The sequence below is a fragment of the Panthera tigris genome, chromosome D2 (assembly GCF_018350195.1).
Source record: "Panthera tigris isolate Pti1 chromosome D2, P.tigris_Pti1_mat1.1, whole genome shotgun sequence".
NCBI classification, from domain to species: domain Eukaryota; kingdom Metazoa; phylum Chordata; class Mammalia; order Carnivora; family Felidae; genus Panthera; species Panthera tigris.
The window spans coordinates 84667536-84688825 of record NC_056670.1 but is presented as its reverse complement, the minus strand read 5'-3'; the positions used below and the strand labels follow the sequence as shown (position 1 = coordinate 84688825).

The 21290-nt window shown below is 56.1% G+C and overlaps 1 long non-coding RNA gene across 1 annotated transcript; it reads right to left on the bottom strand.

Annotated features, from left to right (window-relative positions):
• Window positions 1-1123: 1123 nt before the first annotated feature.
• Window positions 1124-4274, bottom strand: LOC122232056. The gene is made up of 3 exons (XR_006209384.1): window positions 4013-4274; window positions 3137-3317; window positions 1124-1472 (listed from the first exon to the last, which is right to left on the bottom strand). It is a non-coding gene; the product is annotated as an uncharacterized LOC122232056 (long non-coding RNA).
• Window positions 4275-21290: the final 17016 nt, after the last annotated feature.

Here is a 21290-nt window from a genome sequence, read left to right as displayed (position 1 = left end):
CTGTCACCTCCCAGACGCACAGGGTTCCGCCGTGTGGAGGTCCTGATGTAATGGAGGGCACCTGTGACCTTCGAGGGGCTGGAGAATTCTACTTTGCTGGAATGTTGCTTATGCTTGCAGATCGTCTGGCCACCTGGTACTTCCGAGGGGACGTTAGAAATCTCAGAGCCCCCAAAACCAAGAGTGGGGTCAAGGCCAGCTCGGAAGTGGATTTCCTGAAAGTGAAGGCAGGGGATCCAGGGCCGGGGTGCTGGGAGACAGGGTCCCCCAGCGGCACCTGAGCAGAGCGCGGGGCACGGAGCCCCAGTGTTTACCATGCGATGGAGTGTGGACCACGTGGGCTCAGAGTGGGGCCCTGGACCCAATGCCTTGGTGCTCATCTGCTTTTCAACCGCTTCTCCTGCAGGAAGCCCTCCCTGACTGCCCCCTTCTGGGGGGAGGTAAAGTACCTATCCGCTGGGCCACTGTTGGATCCAGTCTATTTTTCAGTAGCAGTCACTACCCAGAATTGCAGCCAATATTTTAAGGGCTCCTGTGTATTGTCCTTTGGCTTGGTTTTGTCTTGTTTTAAAAGCTCAAGGGGCACGTTGGTGGCTCAGTCTGCTGAGCGTCCGCCTCTTGGTTTTGCCCCAGGTTATGACGTCATGGTCCATGAGATCGAGCCCCACGTTGGGCTCTGGGCTGAGCACGGAGCCTGATGGGGATTCTCTTTCTCTCCCCTCTCCCTCCCCCCAGCTCGCTCTCTGTCTCTAAAATAATAATTTTTAAAAAACCTAAGCAATTTTCTTTCAAGAAAGTAAGATTTGTTTATTATGGGAAATGCAGAAAACACAGAGCTTGGGAAATGTACAGCTGTCTACACACAAATCAGTGTCACACACAGGGAAGGACGGGCACCTGGGGGTCCAGGAAACCTGCCGTGAGCCCCATCACTATGGTGACCATGGACCCTCAGTGAGTGACATCACTCCCTCACGACACGGGCGCAGTATCATTTTGGGGAGCCGCCACACAGAGTATCTTGCACTCGGAAGGCGCCCGTGATGGTGAGCACGCGCGTGGGCACATTAGTTTCTGCCCAGCAGATTAAGAGACTCACAGATGAGTGACGGTCACATGTGATGGTTATTTGATGTGTCAACTTGACTGGGCCACGGGGTTCCTCACGGCCAAACTGTTCTGGCTGGGTCCGTGAGGCTGTTTCTGGATGAGGTTAGCATTTGACTCGGCAGGCCAAAAAGACGAAGTGAAGCAGATTGCCCTCCCCAGTGTGGGGCGGGCCTCATCCAAGCAATTGAGGCTTGAGTAGAACAAAGACAGAATAAGAGGGACCCTTCCGGGGTAGCTCTTCTCCTGCCCTCAGGCTCAGGCTGGAACTCACACCGTCGGCTCTTTCTGGACAACCTGGGACACGCGTCACACCTTCTGTGCCAACACGACATTGGGCTCAGGGTTTCTGAATCACTGACTGACTAGCAAGACAGGAGAAGTAAGAACAAAGTCTTAGATGTGACTTTCTGAGCATGGCCCAGACGGAGGAGGGGCATCTAGAACGAAAGCTTTAGCGCAGGAGACAGAGAGGCAGGTGCGGGAGGAGCGGGGCCTTGGGCGTGGGCGGGGCGGGCAGCTGGAGGGCGAGACTTGGGGGAGGGGGGCAGCAAGGGGTTGTGCACAGCATTTCTGTGCTTCACCGAGATGCTGACATTTTCACTTAAGACTTGAAACACTGATTGATCTCTAGACCTGGGGGTGCCGAAGGTTCCGCAACGTCGAGCATGCACTTAATGCTGCCAAACCGTGCATTTTAAAATGGTTAAAAACAGTCAGTTCCACGTTCCCGCATTTTGCCGTAACGCACAAAAGGAAAGATGAAGTGAATGGATCCGAGGTTTGCGGGCCGTCACCGTTGGCACAGGGTTTGGGCGCACCGTGGGGCTGAGGGCGGTGGGGGGTCGCGTGCGGAGGCCTTCCTGTTCCTTCAGATTGTTTTCTCGTAACAACAAACTCTTGAGCGAAGCGCCCCGGGCGTGCCCGGAGGCTCCACGCTGAATGCCAGGGAAGAAGACTGCTCCTCCAGGCCCAGCTCCCCGCAGAATCAAGCTTGCCCTTTCCCGGGGGGCAGGAGGTCGCAGTTGGGCCGGACTGACGGGGGTGGCGCCGGGGCCTCAGGCCCGCGCACGGGAGCCACCAGCCCGCCACAGAGCACGCGCCTGCCCTCCGCGTCTCGCCAGAGCCGAGGACACAGAAAAGCTCCGCCCACCTGTGGACAGTGCGGGGGGAGGTGGGGGGGGCGGGGGGGAGACGCGGGCTGTGTGGTCTCCCGGACGGCTTGGCCGTGTCATCACAGAATCCAAGCGGCTCCGAGGATGTGGGAGAACACGGCACAACGGACAGAATTTCAAGAGGCCGTGTTCCCCCTGCGCCCAGGATGGCATGCGCGGAGGTGAAATGACACGGTGAGTCTGGACGGGTGAGCAATGAGGGGGTGAACTCGAAATGGGAAGCATCCTTGAGTCTGGGCCGTGCAACGTAAATAAGGAGCCGAGCGTGACCCTGAGTCACACTGCCCCGGGGCCCCTCCGCCGGAGAGGAGAGCACTCTATGCACGAACCTCACCGGGTTGCTGCCGATTTCCACCCCCTCCCCCACGTCAGCCTGCGGTCTCTGCGCCAGCCTCACCCCTGCACACAGGAGAGGAGGGGAGAGTCGCCACTGTCAGGGCCTGCGACCCCTCTCCACACGCAACCTCCCCGTCCCCCTGCCTTTCGGTGCTTGGCTGTGAGGGCTCTGGGGACTGAAACCACACCTGCAGATGCCACGCTGACCCCTGCCGTGGGCAGGGCCACTCGGGTCCACACCTCCTTCGGAGGCCTGGTCTCTTATTCTGCAGCATCTGGCCTCACATATGCAGGAACGCAGTGCAGACAGAGGGTGACTTTAAGGAACTTTGTAAGGATGACAGAAGGGCTCACGGGTCAGCTTCTTCATGGGAGCCCGAGCGAGGAAGGAACGGGAAGGTCAAGGGACCCCGAGACCCAGAGAAGGAAGGTGGGTCACAGGCGGAGTCGGAGGAACCAGAAGGGCCCGGTCAGGGGGCACGTCCTGAAGCAAGCGCGCTTCGTGGGGTCAGACGCACCCGAGACAAGAATGCTGGGGCCAAGACCTGGGAGTTCAGCTCTGGGTGAATCCTGGGGACCCAGGGAGGCCCCTCGGTGGAGGAAAAAGTCCCCTCCCGTCCAAGGTCGGTCTGCGGTGAGCGAGCCAGAGAACGTGAGTTCTGTGAGGTGCGTATGCCGACCCGGAGTGTTCAGCGGGAGCTAAATGGAAAGACACAAGGTACGGGATTCTTTACGATGCGAGAGCAGGGAGGTGGTGCCGGTCGAGGGAGGGGTTGAGGGTCCAGGGGACGGGGTGGGCACAGGAAGGAGGCGGGAGAGGACAGGTGGTGGGGGCCCCTGTGCAAATGGGTGGGTGACGCCGTGCAGGCCACGGGACCAGCAGCGCAGGGATCGACGCTGGGGTGGCTGATGTGTGTGTGACGTACGTTATGCGTGTGTGCAAATATACGCGTGTTCAGCGTGTGCGGGCGTACATATACATGCGTGTCACATCACACGTGTTCCGTAGGTCTGTGCTCAAATATACACTGTGAGACGTGTGTGAGACGCGTCCCGCGATCATTCCGTGAGACGAGCAAACGTTTCTGCTAAATTGTAACTTGATAAGCGAGCGATGTCTTACAGTCGTGGCACCGAATGTCACATGATCACACCTGAGCCAACGGGTCTTGAAATTCGCTTTGACGTGCGAGTGCTTTGGGTGACAAGCGTGTTTCCGTATGAATTATGCTCACAAACCAAGGTTTTACTGTAATTGAGATGTTTGTGAGTACGTGTGTGTGTGATGTGAAGGGGTGTGTGTGCCTGTGTGTGTATGTGTGTGTGTGTGTGCACGTGTGTGTGTGAGCCCCCCACACACATCAGGCCTCGGGCCGAGCACTTTGCACTCTTACCTCATGTGTCCCCATAACAATTCTATGAGGTGGTGTATTTATTTCTATTTTTACGATGTGAGAAGAGAGATTCGATAGGTCAAGGGATCTGACCATTTCCCACGTTAAGTGGTAAAATATCATCCAAACACCTGTCCTGCTCCTGCCCCTCGGCTAAGGGACGGAGGGGCTGCGGTTCCCAGGACGAGGGAGGCCAGGCAGAGTCGGAGGCCGGAGCCTAGAGCCTGCGGGCTGTGTCTGAGTCCAAAGGCAGGGCTCCCGAGGTCTGGTGGCTCCTGTGACAGCAGGGGGAGGCTGCAGAAAAGGGAGGGGGGTCACGGGGGGAGCGCATCATAAAGACGCGGGGTGTGATGCAAGAGGGGACCCCGGGGCAGGAAGGCACCAGGGTGACCCTTCACCCACGCCTGCCCTGGGGACCAGCAGGCTCACAGGTGCCAGCACTGAGGGGCCGCAGGCCATCAGCCGGTGACCCGAGCCTGCCAAGCCCTCCCCTTTGCAGAGTGTCCGGCCCCTCCCGACCCCGAGGACCCCCTAGGGCCGGGGCCACTCCCCTGGGGTTCCCCAAACCTGCCTCAGAGAAACACCCGACAGGGCCCAAGACGCGGCGAGAGAGGCTGCGGGACGGGATCGGGGCCAGAGGGGGCTTGAGGGGCACAGAATCCCCGCTCACTTCCACCAGAGCCACACAGGCCCGGCGGGAGGGGTGAGGGCTGCGGGAAGGGGAAGCCCCGGAGGTTCAGGTGTGGCTCGGAAACCGGCCGCGGACGCGAGGGTGCTGGTGCCGGGAGCTATGAGGTCTGTCTGAAGAAACAATACCAAACAGGGCGCTAAAGTAAACGCGAAGGAGAAGAAATTACAACAGATTTGAAGTTTGCAAACGCCAGGATGCCACCAGCATCGTAAAATCCAGAAAAAAGCGTAACTCGTGTATTAATTAACCACCCCTCCCCCCCCACCATAACCTGCTTTTTTGGTGGCACCTTCTCAGTTTCTAGGGACATGATGGTCCTCTAGCACAGCTCAGGGAGACTTTGTTGTTGTTATTATTGGTGCTCACGAAGCTTTCTTTCTTCTCATGCCAATGTCGGTAATGTCATTTTCTGGATTGTTGTCACATCTGGACAAACATCTACTGAGTTTGTTTAGAAGAGAACGCTCAGATTTCTGGTTACTTGGCGTTCTCTCGCGTAGTGTCTGAAGACCCTGCAGGACGGTACCCTGTGGTTTGTCCCGGTCACTGCTGTGCATTAAGAGCCACCTGCCGTCTCTGTGCACATCAGTGTGATGGGAAAAGTCACTGCACCTCGACGATGGGCTGCAGGGATAGCAGGTGCGGAGACGGGCATCCATCGGGAGCAAGGGCAGGAAGTAAGGGGACAGTGTGGGCAGGTGGGCAGGGGGAGGTGATGGGGCAGTGACGATGACCTACTGGCCTCCGGCTAATGAATCTAAGGCCAGTGAGGGCTGGCTGGCAGAGAAGGGCTGTCTGGGGCAGTGTTCAGACCCTCAGCATGATGAGTGACTCTGGCCCTGCCCCTCGCCAGCTCCTGGAAACTTCAAGTAGTAACTTGCTCCCTGGAAGAGGCTTTGAACCACATAGATACGGGGTAGCATGCAGAGTCCCGGTACGTCTCCAACCCAGGCTTCACTAGCTGAGTCCCCTCCACGGCTTTCCAGCCCCCAGGGGAGCGGGGCCCAGTGGAAAGACACAGAACAGTATCTCCTGCAAACTTTACCAAATACGTGACCAGAAACACACGGCCGGGCCCCTCCCGGGCTTGGGGTGGAGCTGGGGTGCCGAGTTATCTGAAAACGTCCCTGGTTTCCTATTCACCTGTTTCTTGGGTGGCTTCCTAGGGACAGAGTGTGGAGGCCGGGGCAGTGTGGACAAGTCCCAAACTGTCCCATCGCTGGGACAAGATGGCTTCCTGCCCGAGACCCGGAAGTGTGGAGGGGTCTGTGTCATCTGAGAGCAGGTGCTTTTAACCTCGGGAAGCCAAAGTAAAGGCTAAAAATATAGTCAACATACTCACATTCCCCAACTAAATGGAAGGTGACCCAAGGTGACCCTTTGGACCCTGTCAATGAAGCATGACTTGAGACCGCCTAAGAGAGAAAAGAGAAAGATAGGCACAAGCAGATGGGCCCTCAGACCCAAACGTCACCAGGACAGGCTGGTGGCCCCCCACCATCTCCGGAGGAGACAGCTGGTTCCTTGTACCTTGAACCCAACACCAGTGCCTGATGCTCAGAGTTACATCAAGGGACATAAAACGGAGTCTTTCGGCAGAACTGCAGCGCCTGCCTTTTGCACACGTACAAGTGAAATCAGTGCAACGGCCTTTCCCGAGTAAGCACGGCTTGTCTTGCAAACCTCTGTTCCCCACCAGTGCCGCCAGGCCCCAGCACTGTGGGAAGGGGTAACATGGAGGGAGGACAGGATTTCTGGAGCCAGGAACCTCCACAGCATTAGGATGAAATTTGCTGGGTACTCAAGATGAAGTTTCGGGACGATCACCGCACTATCTCGCAGAGAGGAATCCACATCTGAGACACGAAGAGTGAATCAAAAGCCCCCTCTTTTTTTTTTTTTTTTTTTCCCGAGTGAATGGAGGAGCTGCCCGGCACGTGGCCGGAGAGATCTAGACGAAATCCAACCTGGCGTTTCTCGTTCTGGAAACTGAGATTAAGGTAGGCAGAAAGAGCACCTCTATTTTCAATTCAGCCTTTTTTTGTGCTCTCAGAAGAACTCCAGGCTTTTTCCTCCCCGGCCCTTCCCTTCGGATGCCTGATAATTAATAAGAAATGATTCTTTCTTCTGAGACTGGCAGGAGGCTTTGACATTTGGTGGGAAAAGTCTTATAACATTTGTAACTTGGCTTTTCCAGAATGAGATTGACTCCCCATGCATTCCTTGGGCGCTGCATGAAGCTCAGGACAGGGAGACTTGCGAGGGAGGGGTGAGCACAGACACACCCCTTCCCCTGATGGACCCACGGACCACGGCCTCTCCCTCCCGGCTCTGGCTGTGCGGTCACTCTGATGCTGGCCTGGCAGGGACTGTCCAGGGGGCTCTGCGGAGTGACCGTGCTCACTCCTTGCCCACACGCCTGCTGAGGGACGCTGGAGGACAGGGACCGCATTCCCCAGGCAGACGGGAATCCTGCTGGGTGAGGGGGCATCACTTCATGCCCTGCTAGAACCTGCGAGCATTTGAGGCACAGGGCCCAGGAGGGCACAGTTAGCAGATCCCTGTGACCTCCAGGCGCAGGAGGGGCCGCCCGGCAGGAAGAGGCCACGGGCGGAGGAAATTGGCCACAGCTCGCTCAGGCACCCAACGAGGCAGGCACAGAGGAGCAAGCTCCTGGCTCCCGCAGGCTGCCCAGCAGGCACTGGAGGCGAGAGACTGGTTAATGCGGCCCCCGGAGGCCGTGCTCTCAAGGCACAGAGCGGGGCGGAGAAAAGGGGGTGCAGCAGGGCAAGCAGGCCGTGTCCGGGTCTCCAGCGGCAAGGGCATCCGGACAAACCCTGTTACGTGGGAACCCAGGAGGAGAAAGGACGTCCCAAGGTCACCTGGTGCCATCCACCTGCTTCCCTCTCGGGCCTCTCAGAGGGGACAATGATGTCGGGTGATCCAGGCCTAATGTATGTCCAAATGCCTAAATAAGAATAGACTCCAGACTTTGTGCTCACCGATGTGTGCTCGACATTTTCCAGCAAGCCATTTATTTAGCAAGGTCAATAAATTAGCACATATTCTAACAGATTCTGCCAGCCTCCTTGTCCTTAGGCTGTGACTGGTGATGCTTCATCGTTAGTCACCGCTCTGCTTAGATCAGTGTTCTTCAGCAGACGTGTCTGTCCCCGGCTTGTAGTGCAGAGAGCAGCGTGCAGCCCCGGGCACTGGGACAGTGAGGACCCCTGTCCCCGCCACAGGGGGACACGAGGGGAGGATGGGAACCCTGCGCGAGCCAGCCTGTGACACGAGAGGCCATCTAACCGCAGGCTCACTAAGAGGCGAGCGAGAGGAAGCCGGGAGTGGAGGTCACGTTCTGCACAGGACTTGGCCAGTCGCTGGGTCAAGGACACCCAAGAGAAACAAGCAGGAGAGGACGGTGGCATTGTGCCAGCCCCGAGGGACGTTAGGGAATTGCTTAGAGGGCAAGGAAGGAGGAAGGAGCTCCAGGCAGTGGGAAGAGGACGTGGGCAGGCCTGAGCTGGGAGAGAGAGGGGTGCACTGGACAGGAAGTGACTGTGGTGGGGGTGGGGGCTGTCCACTGATGACAAGGCAGACAGAGGGGGTTCTGCAGGAGACACCTGTCCATCTCCAGGGCAACAGGAAGCCATGAGGCCACATGGCCCCATGAACAAGTTCCAGGGAGAACTGGGGGCAATGCGGGAAACAGGTAGGAGAACAGCAACCAGGGAACGTGGGCCCAGGAAGGCGAGGGCAGGTGTTCAGACCGCAGAAGGGGGTTTGGTTTGGGCCGGAATGCGGAAGGTGAGCGAGGCTCGGAGCAACCAGGGGTCTCTGAGGAAGGTCTCTTGTGGGCAGGACATGCTCAGGACCCCTGTGCTGCTGTCCTGTGCCCCAGGTCACAGCTGTGTGTGGTGTCATCTCTCCATCTGGCCACTCCATGCAAGAAGCAGCTACAACATCGTGCCGAGGTGCAGGTTCACATGGGCTTTTCTTTAGCGGCAGAGACAGGACACCCTCAGCCCCTTCTGCCCCCTCCCAAGGCTAGGCTGACGTGATACCGGGGGTCTGCATTCACGACTCCTGAGCGGGAGAGGGGTAGCCTTCTCTCATTCCTGCCTGTACTCAGGAACAAGGACCAGAGGACCTGGCTTTTGTCGCCCGTCTACACCCCACCCTGCACCCCAGACCACGCCTTCTACATCCAGAACAATCATTTAGGGGCAGATTTAAAGCTGCATCTTTTTATTTTATTTTATTTTATTTTATTTTATTTTATTTTTTAAATTTATTTTAGAAAGAGAGAAACAGAGACAGAGAGTGAGCAGGGGAGAGGCAGAGAGAGAGAGGGAGACACAGAATCCGAAGCAGGCTCCAGGCTCTGAGCTGTCAGCACAGAGCCCAACGCGGGGCTTGAACCCACGAACCGCAAGATCATGACCCGAGCTAAAGTCGGACGCTCAACAGACTGAGCCCCCAGGTGTCCCTGACGCTGCACTTTTTGGCATGTGAGGCTTCCAACCTGAAGCAGCAGCCGCAAAGTCAAGCATCTGTTTTCTTTCCAGAGACCTCTTGCCACCCGCAGAGTCAGGACCTCACCAGCTCTCCTGGGACGGAGAAAGGTGTGGACAGAAGGGCACACTGGGGCAGGGTGCACGAGCCGAGCGCGGGCCAGGGACCCCCTCCACGGGTCCCTCTGCACATGCCTGCGGGGGCCCCTCCAGCACTGGGAGCAGTGACGCTCGCTGCTTTGGGAACCGTGCAGGAGGGTGTGTGATTTCAAAGCAGCCTTGGGGTTTTTTTCTCAGAACTGGCTTTGGTTTTATGCTGCCACCGGCTTTCCGTGAAGTTCTGGGCCCCCAACTCTGGACCTGAGATAAGAGTGTGGAGACACCGATCTTTGGTCAAGAAAGGACCCAAATGGAGGGGCCACAAGGAGCCGGGCCCGGGGCGGCCTGCTGCTTGCCTGTGGCTGAGCTCAGCTCGCCTTCCTGGGCAGCAGGTCGTGTGGCTCGTTGCCAGGGGTACAGCCCTGCCTCCCACCCAGGAAACGACAGACGCCGGGTCCCAAAACTTGACCAGCGAAGGAGGGGTCTTGCTGACCCCAAACGCCCCACCCAGAGCCTTTACTCCCGCGGGCACACCTGAGAGCATCATTTCTGTGGGAGACGCATTGTTATTCCCAAGGGCTCCGTTTCAGACTCACTCCGTGTCGGAGACCCAGCTGCCTGCCCTCCGATCTCTGACCTCACCCCTGCCCAGCCCTGCAGAGTCCTGCCCCATGTCCCCCAGCCAGCCCCTCATGTGGTCATCATACGTACCGCCGGCTCTCTCCTTGTCCAGCCCCAGAGCCGCTCTCCCTGCAGACCCACACGGAGGCGCCCACCTTCTCGTCGTCCCCGACTCCCGTGGGGGCGACGCCCCTCGGCTGGGCTCGGCCCTCAGTGGCACTGAGGCTGGAGGTCAATGTTAGTTCACCTCTGTCTCCTTCATAGGGTCCTTAGGGCAAGGCCCCTGCCACACGCCTCTTCATACGCGAGAGCCTCGTTAGGGATGGTTCTGACGTTCCAATCCTTCAGCTAAGAAAATCTGCTGGAGAGAGCGCCCCCGGCGAGGTCGCACGGAAGGTCACAGGGCTTAGCAAACCAAAGAGCTGGGTCTCCAACACCAGGCCCGCCGTCTACCCCCTCCTTAGGATGCCCCTGGTCATAGTGCCGTACAGACTCCTGGAGGGGAGCCGTAGGTCCTAACGGGCCCGAGCTCTGGCTATACTTGGGCCCGATTCCCCATGGCCGTGACCAGGGACAGCCCCCATGCGCCATCTTCACCGAAGATGACGGGTCCTGAACGCCGCTACGCTGGGGGCGGGTGGCCTCCGACGGGCCAGGTGGTCGGAGCTGCAGCCTCCAGACACCAGACACTCTCTCGCGGCTGCGTTTCTCGCTTCGCGGGTGCCGTGCGGCCAACCTAGTAACTTCTACCCAACCCTGTGATGGTCAGTTTTATGCGTCAGCTTGGCCAGGCTGCGGGCCCAGTTATGGGCCGTTGCCGTGGAGGCGGTCTGTAGGGGTGTCATCTACCAGTTGGTGCCGAGAAACTCGAAGTAAGGCTGATTATTTTTGATACGCAGGTGGGTTGACGCCATCAGGTGAAAGCCTTAACAGCAAAAACTGAGGCTTCCTGAAGACGAAATCCTACCTCAGTTTCCAGCCTGCCCTACAGATTTCAGACTTGTTACAATCACACGAACCAATGCCTTTACGAAATCCCCTACCGTGTACATACCGTTTGATCTGTTTCTCTGGAGAATGCTGTGGAATCCGGTCTCCTCGAGCAGATACCTGCTCTTCCTGCCTGTGCTTCTAGACTCAGGACAAAGCAGAACCAGAGGAGACGTGGTGAGGACACTTGCAAAGAGAGCCCGGCCAATTTTAAATCTTCCGTGAATGTGACCCTTGCCCGTGTGCATTTCTGGGACGGACGGCGCATCAGGTGACGGTGCCTCGTACCTGTACCAGACAGCAGGTGTTCATGGCTTTTCTGGGGCCTCACAGCCTTCCCAGGGCATGTGAGAACCATCCGAGGCTGAACAAGAATCATCCAGGCTCCAAGGACAGAATCACGGTCCATAACTCTGGACATTTAACAGGCCACTAGCCTGACCCATATTTCGGGGGCTTCCTGAGGTTGTGCTGGGTTGAATTGTGTCCCCCAAAAGGGGACATGCCTGCACCCTTAACCCCCAGTCCCTGTGGATGGGGCCTCTTCTGGAAATAGGGTCTTTGTAGATGCAATCAGCATAAGATGTGGACATATTGGATTTGGTGGCCCCGAATCAGGAGAATGACTGACGTCCCATAAAGAGGAGGAAATCTGGACACAGACACTCAGTGACTAGGCCACGTGATGACCGGGGCAGAGTTTGGGTGATGTGTCTAAAAACCAAGGGACACCAAGGATTATCAAAAACCACTCGAAGCTCAAAGAGAGGCTGGACAGGTTCTCCCTCTGAGCCTTCGGAAGCAGCTAATCTGCAGACACTTCGATTTCAGACTTCTGGCCACCGGAGCTGTGAGTGAATGAGCCCCCAGGGTGCCCTATGTGACACGCCATCTTCTGCGGCAGATGAGGGTGGGCGGTCAGGACCTGGAAAGGTCTGCAGACCACCTCTCACCCCACCCAAGCCCCCAAAGTTGAGGACATCCTGTAGACGCCCAGCATCCTGCACGGAACACTGTAAAATACAAGGTCCAGTTTGCGCTGAACATACCTTCTTTCTGTAAAGTCAGCTAGAGCCGTGCAGGACCCGTAGGAGGGCGGGTTTACAGGGGACACCCACCTCCCTGGGCGTGGAGGTTCCCAGTCTGATCTGCATCTCTGACCCAAGGTGGGGGAGCGTGTGGGGGCTGTAAGAAGACCGGTCACCCACTCAGAGCGTGCCCTGGCTGTCCCGCTGTCCCACCAGTGCTGCAGGATTTTGATGCCAAAGAATGTCCCGATTCCAAGTAAGACTAAGCCTCGAGTCCCCCGTGGAGCATAAATGCATCAGGCTATTCATGTCTTCTATTCCTGCTGGGAAAATCCACTTTGAATACTTGAAACCCAGAGTCTCCAGCCAAAAAGACCGTTTTGATTTGTCCGAGGTCTGGAGCTGTATTCAGCCTCGGCCTGGTGCCGACTCGCCACCTCCCCCACCCCCCCGCCCTATACCTCGCTGTCTCTCTCGCTGTCTCCCTATTTCCAGGCGCAGGCAGAGCTGATAGGTGAGTCTTTCTCTGTTGATGGCTGGAATGTGGCACTAACAGCATGCGTTCTGCAATCAGCTCACAATTGTGCGGCACGCAGAGAGAAAATGGGGGTGTCGCCAAGGCCAGACACTGCAGCGTTCAAAGTGAGTGGACTGGGCTTGAAGACACCTGCTCTCAGAAGCTTGTCCTGTAACTTAAGGCCTGGGAAAGCCCCGTGGGCCCACCAGCAGCCGTCATGAGGCCCTCGGCGCCGGTTCTGGGGCCCCTGGCACGGAGGTGCTGAATTTCAAAACTATGGGTGTGAGTAGAAGTGGACGCTTCAGAATCCATTCTAGAAAGATCATCGGGATATACTTCCTATGAGCTCAACAGATGGTAGGAGAGACTTCCTTCTTCTCAAAGTGTGGAATAAAATGAGACACATAAAACCAAATATTTGTGAGCTGTGGGCCCTACTTTTCCCGTTCTCCACCCAACCCGCCCTGCCCTGTGGGTGCCCCCTGACCCCCAGCTGGGTTCAGCCAAGACCACTTCGGTTCCTGAGGGCAGCCACAGATTTGAGTCCTCAGGAGGTCCCTCTGGCTGAGAGCAGAGCAGAGTGGGTTTATCGGAGAGCACGAGCAGGGTGGAGCCCGGACTCGCGGAGGAGGCACGCTCAGGTGCAGGAGCGAGCACGGCCATGCCATCTTCTGGCACGTTCTCCAGGCCGGCTGGTGAAGGCAGCTCTTGACGTGCCTGAGGACGGAATTCTAGAAGCGGTTGTGCGTCTTGCTTCCTGAATTAACTCTTGACCACGTGCTTTGGGGATGAGTGAATGAATGACTGAGGGAACAAAGCTTCCCATGGCCTCTGTTCCAAGATGGAGAATCATAGTGACGGCCTTGTGTTTCCGGCTTAACCTTCACTGGGTCAAACGTTTCTTCATCACAGGCACGTAATTGGTTCAGCCCCCTGTTGCTGTCCTCTTCCTCATAAGTAAAAGCTAAAAATACTCAACGTGTCACATATGCCCTGCAGGACCTTCTCCCTCGTGACCTAAGGAATGCGTGTGGGTCTGAGGGCACGTAGCAACAATATTACTCTCAAGCCTGAAAATGCCATCACTCTCAAATGTAGAATTAAGAAAGGATGTTTTTAATATCTTTCTACAAATCAGCTATATTGTGGGGAACGGGCCAGCCCTCTCTTGCGTAAAACACAAGACCCATATGGTCATTTTACAGAGGAGAGAAGGTTCTGGGTCACGGTATTACTGAGTATTAGACAATTTGTCTGCCATCCGAAAAGAATCCACTGAAAGTATTGCATTGCCAACTTGCTCTTTGTTTCCTAGAGATCATGAGTGAAGTTTGCTCTGAGGTTGGCAAATAATGCGGTTTGCTGCTCTGAGCTGAGGGCGGGGGACACTGACCCCCGGGGCCTGGCCCAAGGAGTGTGCCCCAAGGAACCCCGAGGACTGTGTCTCGAGGGCCCCCGGCAGGCGAGGCAGTGGACCTGTCCCCCCCATGTCTGGATATGGGTGACCCCAAAGTCTGCTGCCATGGAGGAAGGTCACCCTGATGGTGACCAGGCGCCCGACTGTGGGCCAGAACTGGCCTCTGTGTACACCAGGTCCTAACCCTCACTGCCCCCGTTTTACCGACTGGAAATCTGAGGCTCCCGGGGACCTTCCCTCTCCTGATGCGCCAGGCCTGGGACATGCCTGCTCTGACCTCCCACGAGCCATTCCAGGAAGACACCAGAAGTGTCTCGGGGTGGGGCATTCACCAGGCCATGGGGGTGAAGTGACTCCAGGCCCCCGAACTGCCATTCTTAGGTCGAAAGTAGTTGAATCTAAGTGATTCCTTATGTCTAGCCCAGTAAATGGAAATTTCGGCTGAACTCCCACCCCTGCTCCTTGCTGACCCGTCCGTCCTCACAGCTAAGTCATCTTGCGGGTTCATGCGCATGTGAAAAGGGTGGCCAGCCCCGTGGCCCCGTAAGTGCGGTGGGTTTACATTCTTTAAAGTTCATCAACTGATGAATGGATAAAGAAATTGGGGTTTATAGACACAAGGGAATACTACTTGGCAATGAGAAAGAATGAAATATGGCCTTTTGTAGCAATGTGGATGGAACTGGAAGGTATTATGCTAAGTGAAATAAGTCACACAGAGAAAGATACTATATGTTTTCACTCTCGTGTGGATCCTGAGAAACTTAACAGAAGACCATGGGGGAGGGGAAGGGGGGGAAAAAGTTAGAGAGGGAGGGAGCCAAACCATAAGAGACTCTAAAAAATTGAGAATAAACTGAGGGTTGATGGGGGGTGGGAGGGAGGGAAGGGTGGGTGATGGGCACTGAGGAGGGCACCTGTTGGGACGAGCCCTGGGTGCTGTATGGAAACCAACTTGACAGTAAATTTCATATTAAAAAAATAAAAATAAATAAAGTTCAGGTGCGGTGATGTGAGGGACTTTATAGGGAACTGACCCCCTACTCCTTTCCAAGCACGTGCAGCGCCCCAACCGGTCCACGTGTCAGAGTGGCTTCTCAGTTTCCGACAACCAGGTCTCTCTCCGAGGCTGGATGTCCCCAGATGCTTCCAGAGCCTGTAGAAAGGAGACCTCGGTCCCCAAGGACAAATGCTGCCCAGCACTACCAGCCCCACCCGGCTCTGAAGGCTGGGGCTCCAGGGGTCTCCGGGCTCCTTGAAAACACAGACTCGGAGGCCCTCCAAGAGGTAGGGGTGCAATGGCTGGGCGGGCCCGGGAGTCCGCATTTTCCCACCCGCTGAGTCTCTTGCTGTAGTCCTAGCGGCTCACTTAGTGTGTCTGTGCCCTGGCTGTGTGTCCCCGTCCCCGGGACGAAGGAGGAGCTCCTGGTGTTGCTGGCTGGTCCACACTTCCGGATTCCCCTGCAGACCTTTGGCCCGGAGGCCCAGGACTGTCGCTAACTGTCCTGTTGGGGGGCCCTGCTGAGGGCTGCTGCACAGACAGAGCCTCTGACAGAGCCTGTGCCGGCCTGGGGGTGACGGCCAGCCTGGCCTTGGCTGGGACCCTCGCTTCCTTACCGGGATTAGCAGCTGCTCCCAGAGTCCCCGTGTTCCAGCCGATTCCATGACTTCACAAGGTCAGCCTCTTCCCCGACTGCTTCATCACCAAAGGTTTTCTGGCCAGAATATTGCCAGGGAGGGAGCCGTCTGATGCAACCCTGAAGACGTTTTTCCCAGGAGGGAACCAAGGCCCCTGCCCCGTGCTGCACCCGAGCCCTGGGGTGTGGGAACTCCCTAGGTTGTACCTGAGCCTTTTCCTGAAGACACATCCGACACCTGCCCAAGTCCAAGCCTTCCCAGGATCACACTTCCCAGTGGTGAATGCAGGCTCCAGAATGAGTCCCACTGGGGCCACATGAGGACGCCTGCCTGCCTGTCAGCGGGGGTCCCCCTTGCCCCCCCCCACCGGCCTCCTGAGCCCCTACAGACTCTTCACCAGCCCCGGCATCACCTCCAGTCTCTCTTGGGACTCCGACCTGACTTTTGTCTGGTTGACCTTGAGTCTGGGTCTATCTTCACTTCTGTGAAGTGTCTGTGCAGACAGTGTCTTGGGAAAATACTGCCTTTGAGCCACTGGGGTCTGGTCCCAATGAAGCTTGCTCTGAGCCTGGTGCAGGTGGGGCTTGAGAACACCGGCCCGGTCACCTTTCCCATGGCCACTCGAGGCCTGGGGACCCAGAAGGCCCTCTCCCGTTCTTGCTGAGGGCTCACGTCTTAAAGACCTCCCTCCGACCACATGGCGAGAGTGGCCACACGGACCCATCGAGGCTCAAACATTTCTGTCAGTTTCTGGTCTCCAGAGCGTCCTGATCCCACAAGCATTAGCTCTGTATTAACAGATATGAACACTAGATGTTATCACTTAGGGAAAATGTTCAGGAAAAAGATACAATTCAAAGCCAAATCCGTCCTACTATAGCTGAGCCCACCCCTCAATCCTGGGCACAGATTCTGCTCCCTGGCCAGGGCCAGCTGGTGTAGATACACAGCCTTAACGTGACAGGCTCGCAGAATGGTCGTCCGGCAGGCACAAGCCGCAGCGAGCCTTCAGGGTCTCGCTAGAAAAGGCAGGACTTCCAGTCGGATGGAAACGTGGCCGAATCCACAATTCCTACACCGTGGGTCACACTGTAGGACACGTGTACTTGGACGTGATTCCCGGGGGGTTAGAGGTCTTGTGACCAGTGAGTTACGGTGGCAACAGAATATCCCAAGAGCAATATTCATCCAGAAGGCAATTAGAACTTGCTAGATGGCCATAAATACAGTAAAGCTGGTACAAAGTAGTGTGTTCAGGCTTTTGTAGGAGAGTGGTGCTCAAAGTCGGTTGCAGCTCAACCCTCACGGCCTGTTCGTTCGGGTCACCCCGTGTTCAGGAATGAGCAGCCCCCCGAAATGGGACCTCATCTGCAAACAGTCTTTGCAGACGCAGTTAGTTAAGGTACGGTCGTACTGGACTCGAGTGGGCCCTAATTCCAATCTGACTGTCGTCCTTGTAGGAACAGGAGAGGACACGTGGTGGGAAAGACCAGGGGACCACAGAGGTGGAGACGGCGGGGGTGGGGGGAGCAGCTGGAAGCCAGGTGATGCCCAGGCTTCAGGCAATCACAGGAGGTGGGAGAGGCAGGGAAGAGTCTCCCCTTCGAGGGGCAAAGCCCTGCAGCCACCTCGATTTTGGATTTCTGGCCTCCAGACTACGAGAATGTGAACGTCGGGGGCCTCAGGCCCCCCGCTTGTGGACTCTGTTCCAGCAGGCCACTGGGAGCGGACACACCCAGCCACAAATGCTCTGTCCTGCCTCCCAGCTGAGTGGATGAGGCTGCTGTCCCGGGGGTTGTCCCCTCGCACGGACCGGGGCCCTGCTTAGGCAAGGAAGTGCATTTTCCCTCAACCATACTCTCTGTGCTTTATCGTGGATCATGTGGAAACACACCTGATCGTGCCGATTTTTTATTTATTTTTATTTTTTAAATGTCTATGTATTTATTTTGAGAGAGAGTGTGTGTGTGTGAAAGGGGGAAGGGCAGAGAGAGAAAGAGGATTTGAAACAGGTTCCATGCTGTCAGTACAGAGCCCGACATGGGGCTCGAACCCAGGAACTGTGAGATCATGACCTGAGCAGAAGTCGGACGCCTAACCACTGAGCCCCCCAGGTGCCCCCGTGCTGATTTTTTAAAAAGGTGTAACAGTCTTCTCAACAAGAGAGGTGGAAAGGCTGGAATCACTTGGGATCACGGGAAGAGAGTGTGTGTTATTTGAGGACTGGTGATGTACAAGGTGATGTGCCTGGTGATGTACAGAGCTCACAAGGAGAAAACCCGTGGCTGGTGTCATCCCGATGTGAGGAGGCCAGGGTGCCAGCTGCTTCTTACTTATGGAGACACTGGGGGAGGTGCGGGCCACAGTGAGCGTCACTCAGGCCTCTGGGATGGTGGCGGTCAGAGCCACCGGGGACAAGGTGCCAGATCCCACCCTGGGCTCTGGAGCCCCCCCGCCCGGCCCTGAGACCCGGACCAGCGCTGACGTTCTGAGATGCACATTGGGGGCAGGTCCCAGCCTCAGGTCTTGGTGTCACTGACAAACCTGACTCTCCAGGTGTAGGAAGGAAGCCTCCCCATGGTGGCCACAACGCCAGGGGTTCCTCTGAGGAAGCACAGCGAGTCCCGAAATGTGCAAATCCACACTTGTGTTAAGCGCAGGGTCAGGTGATGGTTTCCAGAAGCCCTCAGCTCTGGAAGAACTCACAATGCCCAGCCCCCTTCCTCAGGTGCAATTACAAAAACCACTGAAGTCTGAGAGGGGGCTCTGATCTCGCCCCTGGAGAGTGGTCGGATACCTTTTTTTTTTTTCCTGAAAACTGAAACCAATCACCGCAGTATTTTCTTGATCTGTTTGCAGGTCCTGCTGTGAAGGTTCCTCAGCCAGTGTGAGCCTGCCTGTTGAGAGAGCAGGCACCTGACTCAGGAGCAGGAGGACCCAGGCCCACAGAAGAACGGGACGGTGCAGGCCCAGGGCAGTGATTGTTCTGGAAGGCCTGGGGCAAGTGGCATGGCTGGAAGAGCTCTAACTTCTCACTGTGTCCAGGTAGAAGCAGGCCTTCCTGCGGTCTCCACTGCCAAGGGCCCGGCGTGCTGGGGGAGCACGCTGTGGGGGTGGGGCTCCAGAGAACTCTGGGGAGAGGAGGCAGGCCGGTGTCACACTACCCCTCTGTACCAAGCCTACAGGGCCCCCAGCGGGAGGTCCTCGAACCTGGGTGCTCGCAGGATGGAGAGTTTGCACAGATGTGCTGAACGGGATTGGAGCAGAGATGACATCAGACTGACTCCCATGCAGACGTGTGCATGTCTGAGCGGAACGCAGCCCGGACCCATGCTCATCACCGGGGGTCCAGACAGGCCACCGCGCGAGCCGTCCCAGGGCCTCGCTCTTACCACCCAAAGGGGCGTCGCTCTTAAATAAGGCCTACTTGGTCCATACCCTTCATACCTGGTGTGGGCGGAGCACGCCGGGCCTCACGCGGCAAGCACGTTGTAAAGAGGCTCCCGACCAGAGGCTGGGGACTCACCATGCCTACGGCTGCCTTGCCGTCGCCATGTGGCTCCCAAAGGCCCGATGAGCCAATTATCCACTGATGCTGTAGAGACATGGTGATGGGTTCCAGCTGCAGAGCGTTTGCTCTCTTCCTGGCAGGGTTTGGACTCTGTGATATCAAGCAAATTAGGAAAAAAGAAGGATGTCATCGCCCGCGTTCCCTCAGCTGCAATTCCTGCTTCCATCACAGAGCGTGTTCTCACCATTGCAAGAATTATTAAGATGTTCAAGAAAATAAGCTGTTAAGAAAATGCGTTTAGGTACAATAAAATGGAAGGGGCGTGTGTCTCCTTTGCCGGAGGAATTATGCAGGGGGACATGAAACGTGACGCCGGGACTCTGACCATCTGGCTACACGCGCTTCGCCTACGGGAGCGTAATGGTGGTTAGCACGGGGCGGAAAGCAGGCTGAGCACAGAGGCTCGACCACAGCCTGGCATTTTTCAAAGGACAACAGACGCCCGCACGTCCACGCCTCATCTTTGAGCGGGTTGCTCGGCCTTGCCCGGCAGTAGCTGAGGGCCGCACGGAGCGGTTGCTGTCATGGCCAAATTTCTGGAAGACTTAGCTCCGTAAACGCGGAATCATTACCACGCTGTGCATCACCGTAGTCTTACCGGCTCTTCGGGAAACGGGTAGAGGCAGCGAGCCTAAACTGGCTCACTAGCTGCGTGCTTTCCTTTAAACAATCTTTTGGAAACAACACGTCCTCCGTGTGTGGCAGTGGCAGGGCCCGGGGTCCGAGAAACCGTTGGCCGCCTTGGCGGGAGCCCTTCTTGCTTTGCCAGGACGAGGCCCAGAGGCAGTGGTGGAGCCAGCGGACATCAAGGTCGCGGCGTCTCAGCAGCCCTGCTGCCCTGCAGAGGCCAGGACGCCAATCCCAGGGGAAAAACAGTCTCCCTGTTCCAAACTTCATCAAGCAGCTCAGCTAAAGCCACGCATACATTTTTAAATAACGTGACGCAATCCATTGTGCTGTAAATAAACACGAGAACACCCTGTTCCCTATTTACTTAGCATTCATTCAAACAACGATGGGCTTCTCCACTGACATCCTCTGACAATTCAGCAGACTTGTTTTTTCTTTTGTCCAAGATCAGTTTCTAGAGGTAAACAGATCTGAATTCACTCCACATTTTGAGCATGGATTCTTTTTACTTCTTTTTTTTAAAAAAACCAATGAAGTGTGCACTGTAAATAAGGAGAAATGAAATCATTTTTTTTTCATGATGATAATGCTTAAACCTATTTCCCCAGATGAAACTCTAATGGTAATACGCAAGCCCCTCTACAAACATGCTTCTTACATTTTATGGGACTGATTCTAAGGTTATAATATTTACAACGCACAGATACAAATTCCATCATTACATTTGTGAGCAAGCTCACTTAACCAAGCAATGGTGCAGACACAAATAGAAGTCAAGAAATCTGAGACGGGAATGAGAAGCCGGGGTGCGGGGCACCGTGTCACCGTTAGCAAAGGCAGCGAGCGCGGGGTGCTGACTGAGGCCCTGGGACTCACCCACCACCCCTCCACGGCTCTGCGGCTAAAAATAACCACAAGTGGCGTTTACCCAGAGCACTGCCACCTCCCGTTGTCTGCTGTGTCCCCCACCAGGGGGAGGGCAAAGAAACAAAGAGCAGGGGTCCCCCAAGCAAATGTTTCTCTAGGATGAGAAAAGAAATCACAACAAATCACAAATTCCAGAGCTGACAAGTATAAATATCAAACATTCAGAAAATAATATCGGCACTAACTAGCTCCCTGATACCTATGTAGGATATTTTTTGCTGTCTGTTGTGGGTTCATTATCTTGCATTGCTTCTTTGTATGATGGTGTCAGGGACTGAATGGTGGTGTCCCACAAAATTCATATGTTGAAGCCCTGCCCCCCAGAGTGGCTTTGTCTGGACAGGGGCCTTGAAGGAAGGAAGGAAGGAACGAACGAACGAACGAACGAACAAACGAACGAACGAACGAAGGATAGACGCGGTCATAAGGGTGAAGCCCTGGTCCAATAGGATCAGTGTCCTTTTAAGGAGCGACAACAGAGAACTTGAACTCAGGAAAGGCCATGTGAGGACAAGAAAGTAGGCAGCTGTCTGCAAGCCAGAAAGAGGGTCCTCGCCTGTGCCAAATCTGCCAGCACCTTGGTCTTGGACTTCCAGCTCACAAGGCTGCAAGAAATGTCTGTGGTTTAAGCC